We start from the raw sequence: 14,686 nt of genomic DNA on the forward strand, positions 1-14,686 counted from the left end.
TAATCTATGTTTGAATCCTCTAGTCACAGAAAATTTTCAAAAACAAGAGAAGTTGTACTAATGTGTTGCTAGCCAACCTGCTACAAAAAAGACTAAATCAAATTCTTCAGCCTGAAGATAAATGATCCCAGCTGGAAGTGTGAAACTATAGCAAGGAAGGAAGAGCACTAAAAAGATTTTTCAATGATTAAATATAAATAATTATTAACAGAATAAAACAAAAACCATGATAATACTTCATGGGTTTTATAACATATGCAAATGATAAATTAATGCCTGGGACAGTAACAGTCAAAAAGTAGAAAGGGAATAAACTGATGTTGTTGTAGGGTGTCTGAGTATTTCAGAAAGTATAAAGTATGAATTTAAGTAGGATATAATAGAACAGACACCCACATTGACATCTCTAGAGTAATGACCCCTGACACAGGAGACACAGGAACCGCAGGTTCAAGTGCACTGATCTTTGGTTTTGGACTTCTCAGGGCTTCTGAATGATAACTGATCTCACCTTAAAAAACTGCACTGTGTCTTGGATTACAAGTCCCACTTACAATGATTCTGAGAACCCTGTGCATGGCAGAAACGTTTAACTCCCCAACCATTTCACAGTGTAACATCAAAGGACGGCACAACTAATTCATTTTCATAGCTTTAAACATTACTGTAACTCAAGAAGTATAAATATTCTAGAATTTCATAGATATTGAAAAAAATCATCTATTTAAACCTTCTCATTTTTTACTTGAAGGAATTAAAGACCCCAAAAATAGAAACACCAGCAAAATCATAGGCATACAGAGAAAACTTGAACTGTGACAGATATATGTGATTCCAGGCTCAGATGATTGTACAGTTGGGTCCTGCAAGCATGTTATTTTTTAGAGCAGAGAGACCATCTACTTCAATCTCTTTATTTTATGGATGAGCAAATTGGGCTACAATGGCTACCAGGTTTTCTTAATGGAGTGAGATTGCTCACAGTTTGTCAAATAGAGCTGCTGAAACCCTGAAATTGTTTTCTATGCTTCCGTGTGTAAACACGGTGCCCTGCCTTAATCTTTGTTCCCTGAGGATTTGTGTTTTTCCAGCAGTAGTTACCACTTTTCTATACTTTCAGGCACAAAGAATAAACTCATAGTTTTGTTTCAAAACAGGTATATTTTGTAAAGCAATATTCTAATAGCAAAAGAGTAATTCATTTCACCAAAATTTACTCATTTTTTTAAACTAGGCACGTTGTACTAGATGCCCTTCTAGGTCCAAGAACGAGACAAAAACTGAAAGCAGCTTTCATTCTAGGAAGGGAGACAGGTGAGACAAAACCTAAATAACCTAACTAATCAATTACCAAACAAAATACTCCTGTACATACGATTATTGCTAGTGTTAATAAATGCTGTGTCTAAAATTATAAACCCAAACATTGAGTGAGACTTCTTTCTAATCTGAATATAACAAGGAAACACTTTATTAAGTGACCTGCTAGGAAGTTTGGGGAAGAAAATTTCTGCAGCAATTCATATAAACTACCAAAACTTGCTGGAGGGGCTATATTGTTTGAGGATTTCTTGTTTGTTTTTTAGAAACTGCTTTTTTGGGTTTTTTTATCAGCCGTGTTTCCGTTTTGTAAGACCACTCAGGAGCTTTTCCTACCCCTTCGGGCACGAGTGATGGGAGCTGCCCACCGGTCCAGGGGGCAGGCTGAGCGCCACAGCCTCCAGGGGGGACCGCGAGATTGGCAGAGAGGGGACCTGCGTGCCTGGGGGCCCGCGTGCCTAGGGGACCCACCTGCAACCTCATATTGAGCAGCTGTAACCTCAGGGCCGGAGCAGTTCATTCACCCTGAGATTCCTCCTGGATCTCGGCCCTTTCAACAGCGGCCTGCTCTTGCTTTCCAATCTTCCCAAGATCTTGGGAGAGGACGCAATCAGGTGTGCGGGCCCTGATTGTTCCCGCGAGAAGATGCAGCCACGCGTGGAACTAGAACGTCTGGCGGCCTTTGCAGTGGCAGACCTGCTGAGAGAACTCCCTTGCTGTCGCGCAGGACGGCAGCGTCCACACAGGCAGAGGGGAGTCCGTGTTACACAGAGCGACGCTGCGAGGCAGGCTAACCTAAGACGCCTTTGAGAGAGGCTGGAGGTCAGCCCTGGGGCCAGTAACCACCCGCCGGCTCAGCTCACAGGAGGCCTGCCTGAACCCGGTTAGGGAAGGTTCCAGAAGTGAAGCGGCCTGCTGGAGAGGTGGCCCCGCTGGCAGCGGCAAGGTTCAGCACAGCTCGCCGGCCAGCATCCCTGCAGAGCCCGACCTTGCTGTCAGCCGGGGAGTCTCCAGCAACAGGACGTGAGCTGCCATCAGAATCTCTCCCAGGCTCTCTTCAGGTCTCCTGTGGATGCCATCACTTTTCCTTTTGCAAATGTATTGCTCCATTTGAATGTCCTGTTTAGTGCCACCTAAGTGGATTCCTGCTGAAGGAACTTGAGGATATCGCAGGCTCCAAATGCTGGGAAATTTGCCCATCAAGTTACCATGGGAACACAGAACCAGGCCTTACTACCCCTCGATGGATAGTTTGGAAAGGTGAGTTTTTTTCCAATTTTAATAACATATTTTATTTAATTCAGTATATCTAATATTTTACTATATTAACTTGTGATCGATATAAAAATAAAGGTATTCCGCATTCTCTTTTTTAATTGTATTAAATTATATAGGTTTCAAGGGTATATCACCTGTATATGGCATTTTGTGTCTACCATCCAAAGTCAGATCTCCCTCCATCACCATATATTTGACCCTCTTTACGCTTTCTACATCCCTCTCTCCGCCTTCCCCCAGTAACCGCCCTACTGCCATCTGGGTCTATGAGCTTTTGTTTGTTGTTTTCGGTTTTAAATCCCACACATGAGCGAAATCATGTGGTTCTTGACTTTTTCCATCTGGCTGATTTTGGTGAGCATGATATTCTCAAGGTCCACCCATGCTGTTCCAGGTGGCAGTCTTCTATCTCTTCTTACGGCTGAGTAGCATTCCATTGCATGTGTGTGCCACATCTTTGTGCAGCCATCTAGCGGAGAACACTTGTTTCTGTGTCTTGGCCACCGTGAATAATGCTGCAGTGAACACAGCAGTGCAGGTATCTTTACGAATAAACGTTTTCAGTTTTTTTGGTTGATGCCCAAAAGAGGGGTTGCTGGTTTGTATGGTAACTCTATTCTTAATTTTTTGAGAAAACTCCATGTTGTTTTCCATAGTGGCCGTTCCAATTTACATTTCCGCCAGCAGTGAATGAGGGTTCCTTTCTCTTCACAACCTCTCCCACACTTGTTATTATTTGTCTTCTTGAGAATAGCCAGTCTAGCAGGTGTGAGATAGCATCTCATTATAGTTTTCATTTGCATTTCCCTAATAGCTGATAAAGTGGAGCATCTTTTCACATATCTCTTAACCATTAGTATGTCTTCTTGAGAGAAGTGTCTGTTCAAGTGCTCTGACCATTTTAAAATCGGATTGTTTTGTTGTTGTTGTTGTTGTTGAGCTATATGAGATTTCTATACATTTTGGTTATTGACCTCTTGTCAGAGGTTTTGTTTGCAAACATCTTCTCCCAAACAGTTCGTTGCCTTCAGTTTTGTTCATAGTTTCTTTTGCTGTGCAGACGCCTTTTAGTTTGATATGGTCCCGTTCATTTACCTTTGCTTTTACGTCCCTTGCCTGGGGCCTGGGACAATTGCCTGTGGTGTCCTGTTGTGACCATGTAGTGCTTAGTCCTCTGCACTGTGGCTGCTAGAACCTCAGTTTGACTTTGGTTTTATAAGCATCCAAGTGTTAACAGCAGCCTAAGAGGCAATAAAGGAAAAATACGTAAATATCACTTTAATTTGAAAAAACATTCTTTTCTCTGTCTCTCTTCCGCTTCTCTCTCTCCTTTTCTCCCTCCCTCTCTCCTTCACACACAGCATCAATCTTCAAACAAACACAAACGAATATTAAAGGAAGGTGAGGAAACTCATCCTATGAGAAATGCTACACATTAAATGAGAAAAATGAGAATATCTAAGAATGTGTAGAGAAAATAAAATATTTAAAAACATGACCACCTCTTCTCCTACTACTAGAACTATCTCCTAATCTGTCTTCCTTTCATGACTGCCTATCATCCAGCTCAGCCTCCTCTTCACCGCAATTCTAACCACTCTAAACTCTAAGTGTGATGAGCTACTCCTTGACTTAAAATGTTTGCATGGTTTATTCTCTTTTTCCCACTTCACTCAAGGAAGGTGCAGGCTTAGCGTGCCCTGCATCTTTCTTCCTTTGATGAGCTCACCCACGTGAACTCTTTGGATGCACTCTATCCAGGTATGTCCAACCTGCGGCCTATGGGCTGCATGCAGCCCAGGATGGCTGTGAATGCGGCCCAACACAAAATCATAAATTTACTTAAAATATTGTGAGTTTTTTTTGTGATTATGTGTCACAATGTATTTAATGTGCGACCCAAGACAACTCCTCTTCTTCCAGTGTGGCGCAAAGATGCCCAAAGGTTGGACAGCCCTGCATGCCCTCTGAGGCTTTATGCCCGTCCTTTCTCCCAGGGAACACACTGCCTCCGAGTGCAGGGCCTCCGAAGGTGCTGTCCCCTCTACCTAAAACACGCCGAGGCAAGCACCGCCCTTTTCACCAAACAGCTCGCACTTACCCTCTGTTTCTGTATCGCTTCAGCCAATGTCTGGGTTTGGTATTTGCCTCATAGACTATTTAAAGACCCTGTGGATTTCCACCATTTGTTGTGTTATGTTGTTATGTCTACCGAGACTTCACCAACTTCTGTGTGCCCATCATTCCTCTAGAGGAAAAAGAGTAAACAAAACAGACAAAAACACCCAACCAATTGAGGGGAAACGGAGAATAAACAAATAATACAATTTAGAGAATATCAGGGGGTCATAAGTTCTACAGAGACTGCTCCAGAAGAAGCGTGGCTGGATATTCTAGTTAATGCCAGGTGATCAGAAAGGGACTGAGTGAGACACAGTGTCTGAACAGAGATGAGGGGAAGCGAAGGAGACAACCATGCAAATCTCTGAGGCATACACATTCCAGGCTGAGGGAAAATCCTGTGAGTTCTTCATATCCCTGTTTCCAAGAATGTTGGAATAAAGAGAAGGAAACCTTTGGAAATGAGATTCTACATCTCATTTTCTCAATACTGATATTTTAGACCCAATATTTTCTTGTAAAGGAATAGCCCAGAGGTTATCTTGGGAATTGTAAGATATTTAGCAACCTCCTTGATTTCCATCCACCAGATGATAGTCATGTTTGTCCTCTCTCCTGAGTAGTGATCACCAAAAATTGCCAGATATCCCAGGGAGCAAGGTCACCCTCAGTTGAAAACTGCCGGGTTAGAGGTAGCAATAAAAAGGTGGATTATTGCAGGCCACAATAGAAATTTTGACTTTTACCTTACAGAAAACGTGAGCCACTGCAAGACATCCAACACAGAATTAACATGACCTAAGTTCATTTTAGAAAATTATTCTTGATTCTCTCTTGAGAAAAGAATCTCTAGGAGGACAGGGCAGAAATAAAGAGCACAGCCGTCCAGGGAGGAGATGTGGTTGTTGAGGTCCGGACAGCAGGAGTGGAGGGGAGGAGAGGCGATTGCATTCCGGAGGGTCATTGGATTTCCTGGCGGCCCGTTATAGTGAGAAGTGCAAAAGACAAAATTCAAGGATGACTGTGATGTTTCTGGCACTCAAAATGAAAAGATTGGATTGCTATAAACCGAGATGGAGATTATAAGTGGCACAGGCTTTCGGAATAACAAAAGCAATGGATAAAGTTGACGCAAATAGTGTGACAGCAGGAACATATCAAATAATCAAGAAGACATAGAAATGAGGCCCCAGTTGCGAAAGGCTTACCTGAAAGGGTGTGGCCATCTCAAAATCCTATGTTTGGACTCCGGAAGTGGAGGAACTAGCACACTGGAGAGGGTTACTGCGCGTTAAATCATATCCCTTACAGTCCATAAGGGTGTCTATTTAAGACTGGGCATATTTTGTTTAAACAACTTGAGAAAAATAATCCAAAGGTGCTACTTTATATATGAAAAACAACATGTAACAACTGCATGTAGTTTGTTGGTTTCTCAGGGAATTTAGACAAGTACCGATAAACGTTTTGCGTTTAAATTTGCAAATGTGCTGATTATTATTTCACTGAATTTGACTAACATCTTGTCCTTAAACCAAAAGCAAATCTTAATAAAAATTTATGATTCCACCTCCTTGAAAAATAATCCAAAGGCCCATTTGCACAGAGTCACGTGGAACTGAAATAAAGTTCATATTTACAGCTTATGCCCTATATAGACCCATGGCTACAGAGTTAAACCAGACCTCAGTTTGGCCATGTATTTATCCATTGTTTCATATGCACTAACACTTGTGAGGAAATAGACATTATTTGATTTAAAACTTTTGTTCTTTGTGTAAGACCTATGTCCTTGTGTTAAAAACCTAGGGGGAAAAATCAATTTCTGAAGACTGAATTAAGGGAAAAGTAAAGTTAAGGAAATGATGATCTTTAGGCAGAAAACTTTTTTTGTAAAAATAAAACAATAAAATTTTAAATTTTGCAGTGGCTTAAATTAATATCCTAAATGAACTCATTATTCTTTCTGCTCTGTAGAGAGACAAATAAGAAAGTTTGTAAAATATCAATAAATGCTTTGCTCAATACTTTTCAGGAAAAACCATATGCTACACAGTATTGAGGGCATGTTCTAAGAGACTTTCAAGGTCCATGGTACCAACTCTTTTCAATCCGTATTAATTGTTGGTGTTAAAGAATATGCCTACATATTCGATTGAGCTGATTTAGGACCTCCTATTTGCAGAACAATGGCCTTTATGCTAACAGGGACTGTGTGGAATTGTTTTTGAGAATCTTGTATTCCAATTAGTGCTGTCCTACCCAAAATGTTCAAACAAAATTCAGGTCCTGTGATTTGATGACTGCTTTGAAAATGACATTTTGATGGCCTAGTGTGATACTCAAATCCATTTCTCTTATAGAGCATTTGCACAGTAAAGGTATCTAGTGTGTCATTAACTTTCATAGTTGCGGTCTCCATCACCACGTTTTGATTCTAAGATCTGAGCTACCGAAGTGTTTACTTCTTCCACATGATTTCCTCTCTAATCTGAATGTTAACTGAAGTAGCAATGTCTACAATTATCATTGATTTGTTTTTTCTCTGAAAGGATTAGCTTTGTTTTCTAAATTTAAACTCCATACTGCCTGGGTAACAACTTAATTCCCAGTACCTCTGAAAAAATGTTCCCCTTTTCATATCTCCCATTTTGCTTTCTTTCCTTGAAAATGACGTAGCATTTTGTATGATTACTTTTTTTTTAATTTAATGAAAGAGTAAGAAATCATGAAAGGTCAGGTGAATTAAAATCTTCCTGTACCATACGTTTAAATGATTTCTGCATTACAAAACTGATGTTTAATAGTTTTATCTGCTAATATGAAGAAAGCAAAAGGAAGTCACATTTCTTTTTCATCTATTCTTTGGTAGTAATCTAGGTGCATTACATGCATTACCTTTTTAACCCTCTCAGTAAAGCTATAAGTTAGCATTATTTTCTTCATTTTGCCAAAGGTAACAAGGTTAGTAGCTAGCATATGGAAAATTTCAAATTCAAATGGAATTTGAATTAATGTTTCCTCAGCTCCAAAGCCTGCAATTTTTCTAGTGTGCTGTAATGGTTTCCCTACAACCATTTTACATTTATCATAAAGAAATTCAGTCTGCAATATATATATGAGCTTACCCATTGAAACACATCATCACATGACTTTTTTTAGATATGAGATTGAGGTCCATATGGTATTGGGGATGAGGACTTGAAAAACATCTCTCTGAATTCACATAGCCAGGATATTTAAGACTTACAAAAGCAGATTTTAGCCTTTTGCGGAACTTTCATACTGTTTTCCACAGTGGCCACACCAATTTGCATCCCGCCAACAGTACAGGAGTGTTCCCTTTTCCCACATACTCACCAACACTTGCTTGTTGATTTATTGATGACAGCCATCCCAACTATCTACTCACTATGCTGTATACCAGAAACTAATATAAAGTAGTAAATGTCAACAGTGATTGAAAATAAATAAATAAATAGAGCTCAATGATGAATGCACAACAGATCTTTTCAGTGAAATGACTTCTTCAGAGCAATGATTATCATTGGGATGCGGGCATGTGAGAACAACTCTATTGGCAAATGAAAAAGAAGGTAAAAATGCAGCACGATGAGACACTTTAGAATTACTCTTTTGCAAAGAATTCTTGAGTGAGAATAACACTAATAATACTAATGTTTTAGCACACTGATAATAAAGCTAACATTATTATTTTAGTTCAGTGTAATTTGTATAATAGCAGCACTAATGTTTTTAGTCTAGTATATGAATATTAATAATATAACAAGTAGATAGAACTAATTACAAACAATCTCAAATGATCTTGAACTCTAGCTACAGAGGTAATATGAAAAATTCTGACTGTTACATGTTGGCATGGGGGACTTCAACATGAGGGGACTTTGTTTTTAGAATTCTTTGTTTTAATTCTGTAGTTCACAAAGAAGGGTTTACCATGAATTAATCTTAAGTTTCTCTTGGACAGGCCAACTTCAATTTCCTGGAGGAGACCTCACATGCTCATATGTATCTGTCTCTAATATATCTAGAGATTGTCTGCCCCAACCTCTAGATATATTACATTCAATTAAGACCACAGTCGCTTTCTATCCAATCCCCATTGCTACCCCTCTGCCACACAAGTAACATACTCATGCTGTAATGTAGAGACGATAGGCATTTTGGCACCTAACTAAGGCAAGCTGTATTGGTGATATACTTGGTTTGAGTTTAGGTTAGGACCAACATAGAATTCGGGCACATAGGAATATTATCTTTTCAATAAAATTCTTTCTTGCCTTCCAAGCGTGATTGGTAAGTTTAATCAAAATCCCTCTTATAGATCAAGAAGGAAGTGGTAAGCAGACAACATATACTTAAATTTTCTAATCAATTTCCCCAAGTTAAAGCTTCCTGTTCTCTATATTTTATGGGAAGCAGGAGATTTTTTTCAATGAAATAAGCGGTTTTCATCTATATGTCAAAAGATGAGGTCAGAATAGGCAGTTGTAGCTTTTTGGAAACCAAACACAATCTGAAAAACAATAGGAATATGTATTTAGCTGAGAACTCCTAAGAATACCTCTTAGTGGTAAATATATAATAGCTTATAAGAAAGTTATTAATTGTCTTGTGAAATAAATGAGTTTAGACTGTCATTTAGTTTATTACTGGAGTGATTATTTCTTTGACACTAGTTTAACTTTCATGTTCTACTGATACTTTCAAAAACCTTTATTTTTTCTAGAGTATTTCAATGGACCAAAATAATTTCACATTTTCTCCTTAAAGGAATATTAGCAATAATCCTTGTCTTTAAAAATGAACAGCCAAAAATATATGCAGTGAATATGTATTTTAACCAAGATATTGACAAGTGTATGTTTTATTGAAAATCTCATTACAGTAATGATTGTATTGAGCCATTCATTTTTGAAAAAGCCATGTATTTGGGAACCTTACCTATTCTTGGCCCAATGTAATACTTCTTTCAGCTTATCTAGAAATAAAATCAAAACTTACATCTTATTTTCTAAAATGTCTATTATTCTTAACATAGCTTCTGCTCAAGACTCTAAGCCTATAGGTGTCGGAAAGCATACTGAGTTTAGTATTAAAGTTAGTCATTTTACCTACATTTGAATAGTGCTTAATGGTTTCTAATGTATTTTAACATTTCATTTCTCTTGATATATGTTTGGAGTTATTTCAGTCTATTATAATGCCATCCTAAAATGACAAAAACATGATTCTGATTTATTCTCCAGTAGTTGTACTATATTCTCTGATTTCAAATCCTGCCTACAGTACTAGTAGACTGGCATACACATTAAAAAAGCAAACATGACCAAGAGTGTGGGGGAATTGGAATAATTCCAATATTATTTTAATTGGATTTTATTATTATATTATAAAGCAAAAGAGGATTTCTTACATATAGACAGCATTATTATAGACATATAGAGCTATAATACGGTTAATATGTGCAATTTTGTAACTAAATAGAACCAATGTGCATTGTCAAAGGAATGAGAGGGGTCTGTTTGACTGTGGAGAAAAACAAAGAAGGACAAAGGAATTTCAAACATTGCCTGGATGTGTCTATGTCACCTAAAAGTACCAAGAGTCACTGAACAGATTATTTCCAAGATACATGAAGAAGAGCTTCTTAATTAAAGTTGTATTGATGCAGTATAGCTGTAGAGATAATTAAACACAACACTAGTTTCTGCATGCAAAAACATTTGTCTTGCCAGGAAAGTAACTGAGAAATAGAGTTGCATGAGTAACTCAGCCTTGATGCAGAAACTATTATCAAAAGACTTTCTATCAGTTAAGGAAAGTAGGAGGATTGGCCACAGACATATGGGTTGGTGTAGCTTCTCTTTGTGTTTTAATTGAACATTCAGAAAGATAGCATAGTAAAACAAATGTGTATTGCTCCCCATGCATTCACTCTACAAGTAAAGATAAGCTAAATCAGATTACAAAATCAACTGAAATTTGATGCTTTCATTTGATATTATTCATCTGTTCTGTGGCGATGCTTTAAAAAATCACTGAACTACTAAATTGTACTTTCCTGTTTTTAAATTACAATTACTTGCACATGCTTGCATCCCAATGATAATTGTTCCTCTAAAGGAGTCAGTTCCACTGAAAAGATCCGATGTCCATTCATCACTGAGCTCTGGTGATAGCATTGTAGTTACTGGAGCTGACAGTGCAAGACTGCGATAGCAAACAGTAGAAAGTCCTAGGGAACCCTTCAGCCTTCTACAGTGTGTTGGAAAGGCTTACACCAAGAAGGTATGTGTTGCTTTGCAGTATATAATATTCTTTATATTCTTAAAACCATATAAAAATTTAGAAAAAATGAATTTGTTGGAAGAGCACAAAGACGTTGAGACAGATTGTCAAAAGCTTTGCTATATCAGTACCAAATGACTCCAGATGAAGTGAGACAAGGCTACCCAAGAGCAAGTGTGATTCCAGGGGTGAATTCTGGCATCTTAGGGGGAAAATACAACTCAAGTTAAAGCATATGCACAGAACCTAAACACTTCAGAACACTGATAACAGTTGAGCTATTTAAGGATAGAGTTCAAAGAAAGGATTATCCAGAGGAGAGAAGATGAACTTCAGTTAAGTGAGCAAATACTTCCTTTCAAGAGTTTTTGGGTTTAATATGCGTGGCATGGCCCAGTGAAAAGTAGGGGGGAAATTAGGAAACACTATTAGAGAGAGACAATATTGAGAATTGCAAATCAGGGACCTCCAAAATCTATTTTCCCATAAAAGCAATGAAAACACTGATTAAAAATATCAAAATTAACATTTTCAAAACTCTAAAACTTAACCAAAGGCTTTCTGCAACCTGAGGAGCATTTAAGAAAGAAACAAAGAAAGAAAAGAAAAAGGAGGGAAGGAAGGAAGGAAGGAAAGGAGGGAGGGAGGGAGGAAGGGAGGGAGGGAGGGAGGGAGGGAGGGAGGGAGGGAGGAAGAAAAAGAAAGAAACAGACTATCTAAATGTCAGTTAAGATCAGGAAGGGACTTACTATATTTTGACTTGCTCTAACCTCTTTCATCTCTTCCCAGCTCTACAATAACCTGGACAAAAAGCAGCCTTGTAGCCATGGTAACAATGAAAATAAGCAGCTTAGTAGCCCCTAGAGGTGACAAACTGGGTGTGAAGCTCTACAGAAAGCTTAATCCCATATATTCAATCTATCTGGTAGCTCCCTGAGAAGGATCTCTGAGAAAAGTGATTCTCTTCTTTTCACCTGATTCAGAGTATATTGAGTGGAGAAAGCCTGATTTCCAGGCATTTATTGAAAAAAATTGCTTACCATCACAACACTGAGGCAGTGATAACAGTTGGAGCAAACAGAAGGGTGACCTAAACGGTAATGGGAAGATCTGGAAAATGACATTTCATAGTTCGCTTTGAAAAGCTCCAGAATATTCTTGGAAATCTAGAGAGCCCCATGTATCTGAAGGATTTTGAGCACGCCAAAGAAGACCTGAGAAACCCCTAATCTCTCATCAGTAATGGATTTAGAAAGGTTGATCCCCAGAATTGTAACAATGGTTGAATAAAGCTCCAAAACACAGGAAATGGAGGCTAAGGCACAGCTTTAAAGTGCTTGAACGTTGAAGTGTGCTTCAACACACACACACAGCCCCTCTGAAAAGAGTGGGAGACATTGTTTCAATAAAGGGTTGGTTTAGAGGAAATCAATCATTTTCTGACCAGCAACCTAAAGGAGCCATGGCTTCAGTGGCTGCACATGGCAGAGAATATAGACTTTGCAGAATTATTAAAGGGAGTTGCAAGTAAACAGGGATAAAACAATAAAAAATAGCAAGAACATTTCAGGGGAATGTAAGGAATTTGATTTTCACAACTGTCACATTAGAAAATGTTCAGTTTTCAATAAAATATTATAAGACACACAGATAGATAAGAAAGTATGCCTCACACAAACAATGCAGCTAATAAAAACTCCTTGAGGAAGCCCAGACATTAGACTTACTAAAAAAAGACTTTCAATCAACTCCAGTACATATGTTTTAAAGGTTTAAAAAATAATGTCTAAGGAATGAAAGGAATGTATGGCAATACTGTGTCACCAAATAAATTATACCAATAAAAAGTTATAAAAGCAATAGACTAATTAGAATTTTTGGAATCAAAAAATAAAATAATTGAAATGAAAATTTACTAGAAAGACTCAGCAACAGATTTGAGTGGGCAGAAGAAGGAATTTGTAAGCTTGAAGATAAGTCAATTGAGCTTTTCCTGTCTGAAGTAAAAAAATGAAGGGATATAATCAGAACCTCACAGACATGTGGGACACAGCACCAAACATACTAACATATGCACAATGAAGGGCAAGAAAGTGGGGAGCAAGAAAGGGGAAGAAAAAATATGGGAAAGAATAAGGCAGAAAAGTCCCCAAATTTGATGAAAATGATAATTCAAGTATTAATTGCATGAATATTTATTTGTCCTACTTCACTTATAAATCTTCGAGAACAAAGAAAGTATGGTATGCCTACTTACCATTCTCACTGCAATGGAAAGAAAGAACATTTGTGTGCATTACTAAATCAAATTTACTGAATTTAATGTATAATTATCACTTTATTGGCAAAAATCTACCAAAAGTATTTTAATTTATATATTACTGATTGTATTGATAACAGTATTAGATTTCTTATCACTTACTTTTTAGCAGTTATATAAACTCTTTTCTGATTCACAGCCCTTTAAAAAATAGAAGAGTGAGCCCTGGCTGATGTGATTCAGTTGGTTGAAACATGTCTGTACACCAAAATGTTGGAGGTTCGATCCCCGGTCAGGGCATGTACCTAGATTGTGGGTTCAATGCTCAGCCTGAACACTATGCGAGGCAACCAATTGGTGTTTCTTTCTCACATTAACTTTTCTTTTTCTTCCTCTCTCTCTAAATCAATAAACAAGAGACAACTGTACTTGAACAATAAAAATAAATAAATTTAAAAAAGTAAAAATATAAAAAATGAAAGCCACTCATGTGCCTAAAAGTAAATAAAATAAAATCAATAAACATATTTTTTAATTTTTTAAAAAACTAGAATGAGGCTATTCCAGAGGGATATTCTAAGAGACATATTAGTTCACTTATTTATCTTCTCTCAGACTTAAAAACTACATTAAATCAGAATCACAATACTTCACAATGGGAATAATTGGTCATCCAGAATGTATTGATTACATATGTATTGTGTGCTCTGTACTAGGCATGGGGAATATTATAAAATGTGTAATTTTTAGCAATGTACATTAATTTATTTAAAATTTCCAAGCACCTTAAGAAGTAAAAACTATTATTATTTCTACTCAACAGATGATAACATTGAGTTGTAAAGAATATAGGTAATTTGTGCAAGATCATATAGCACTTAGAACTCTTGAGAGTGTAAGTTCAGAGTATGAACTTACATAGTCTGACTCTAAATGTAAGACCTTCCCTCTCCACTAACATCAACGAAAACATTCAGTATTTCATCCGAAGCTTATAGTGTAGAAGAAGGGACAGGCATTAATGTGGCAGTTGCCATTAAATCTAATTATTGAAATTTTAAAGATAAGTACATAGCACAGGAAGAGCACATAGGTGGGATTGCTAACTTGCCTTTTAACGTGCGGGTACTTCACTGCAAGGAAACACTTGACAAAGGATATTTGACTATTTTACGAAGTTGGGAAGCTGTAAGCAGAAAAGATACAATGATAAAGATCGAGATGCAGGAAAAACATCAAGAAGCTGAGACATCATGAGGGACTTTAAAAAATGTATTGAATTAGATTGTATTCTAAAATCAAAACTACGAGAAGTGAAGCCATCAAAGTTAGAGAGTAACTATTAATAGTACTTTGTATGTTAGGTTAATGAGGTTAGATTTGTGCCAAGTGCAA

The sequence above is a fragment of the Pteronotus mesoamericanus genome, unplaced genomic scaffold (assembly GCF_021234165.1).
Source record: "Pteronotus mesoamericanus isolate MK-2021 breed Mesoamerican mustached bat unplaced genomic scaffold, CSHL_Meso_final contig_169, whole genome shotgun sequence".
NCBI classification, from domain to species: Eukaryota; Metazoa; Chordata; class Mammalia; order Chiroptera; family Mormoopidae; genus Pteronotus; species Pteronotus mesoamericanus.